Consider the following 2070-nt stretch of genomic DNA (forward strand, 5'->3'; position numbering starts at 1 on the left):
CAGGCAAGCTGGAGCCTATCCCAGCTGACTACGGGCGAAAGGCGGGGTACACCCTGGACAAGTCGCCAGGTCATCACAGGGCTGACACATAGACAACCATTCACACTCACACTCACACCTACGGTCAATTTAGAGTCACCAGTTAACCTAACCTGCATGTCTTTGGACTGTGGGGGAAACCGGAGCACCCGGAGGAAACCCACGCAGACACGGGGAGAACATGCAAACTCCACACAGAAAGGCCCTCGCCGGCCCCGGGGCTCAAACCCAGGACCTTCTTGCTGTGAGGCGACAGCGCTAACCACTACACCACCGTGCCGCCCCACCATGTTATCCTAATACATAATATTATGTTTGGTAAAAACTTTAAACCAGTACAATCTCTTCTTCAAAGTTTCACCAAATGGCTTTATTTATGCAATATAAAGGTCATAATACTGTATAACTTTGGTCGAGCAAAAACATGGGATTTCGCTGGTTTGTTTACATTCTAAGCGGAAATCGATTGGACGAGCACAAACACAATCTCACAGCTTAGCCTGCTGCTTCTCGCGCTTCCTGCCCTCAACTTTAGCTACGTTACGCCTTCGTTTCAGTGTGAGGTCGACTGGCGCATTGTTTAATCCACTAATCTAAAGTCGGGAAGACGTCACTGATCATGTCGCTGGTCAGTGAAGAATTCCCTGATGAGGTCCCGTTGCTTGCTGAGGAGATCACTATTCTTGCTGATGTCATCCCTGAGAGAGTGCCGACACACATCGTGGACTACTCTGAAGCAGAGCAGTCAGATGAACAGCCGTACCAAGAAATATCTAAGGTTCTCCAAGTACAGCTATTAAACGATATGCAGCTCAACCCCGGGCCAGTCAGCATGCCTAACATCTCTACTAAGGGCCTGAGGGTGTGTCATTGGAATGTCAGGAGTTTCAATAATACAAAGTTTGAAGAAATTCGCACGCGTTTGACAACTGAACCTGACAATTTGAATGTGTTAATCGTCACAGAAAGCTGGCTCAATGACAATGTATCTGACTCGGAGATTAACATCCCTGGATTCAAGATCGAGCGCAAGGACAGGACTGATAAGGATGGTGGCGGCGTTCTCATGTATATATCTAATAGCCTCACCTACAGCCATGCAAAATCCCTGGAGACCAAGGACGTTGAACTTCTGTGTGTTAAGATCATTCCCCGTAAGTCCAACTGCCCCCTTCTCCTCGCTGGTGTCTATCGTCCTGAGTCAACTGTTGCTATGGATCAGAAACTCGAGAGTGTTATTGAACAGCTTTACATAACGGGCAAAGAAATCCTCCTACTTGGTGATATAAACATCAATACACTGGACAAGTCACAATGTGATCATCGACTCCTCAAATTCATGGCTGATCTTGGTCTGCAGCAGCTTATTCATCAGGTCACCCATCCGGCCAGTAAATCATGCTTAGATCATGTCTATACAAACAGACCCCAGCACATCCTTAAAACTAAGGTGCTCGACATTGGAATTTCAGACCACCTACCAGTATGTGCTGTTAGGAAATATCAGAAACAACATTGCAAGCCTGTTACCATTAGATACCGTAAATGGAAGGGCTTTGATGAGAATAAGTTCCGAGATGATCTTCGAAGGTCTCCGTGGAATGTACTGGACATGTACGATGATCCGGATGACGCTGTTCAGTTTTTTACTCAGACCTTCCTTGACGTCGTTAATGCTCACCTACCTTGGGTAGAAAAGCAAGTAAAGCGTCAAAAGCAGCCCCAGTGGATGACCCAGGAAATGTACGGCGACATCGTACAAAGGGATTTACTTTTAAAGTCAGCCCGCAATCAGGGCACACCTGAAACATGGCAAGCTTACAGAGAACAACGTAACAAGACCTTCAGAGCCATCAGGAATGCTAAGAGCACTTTCTTCCAGGATTCACTTGAGAATAGCAAGAGTCCGAAAGAATTTTGGAAACATCTGAAGACTGCTCTAGGAACAACCGCAAGATCAACAGTATCTACCATCAATATAGGGGACCGTGTTTCACGTGATCCAGTAGAGATTGCAAATGCCTTCAACGA

This window comes from Neoarius graeffei, chromosome 12 (assembly GCF_027579695.1).
Source record: "Neoarius graeffei isolate fNeoGra1 chromosome 12, fNeoGra1.pri, whole genome shotgun sequence".
Taxonomy (NCBI): Eukaryota; Metazoa; Chordata; class Actinopteri; order Siluriformes; family Ariidae; genus Neoarius; species Neoarius graeffei.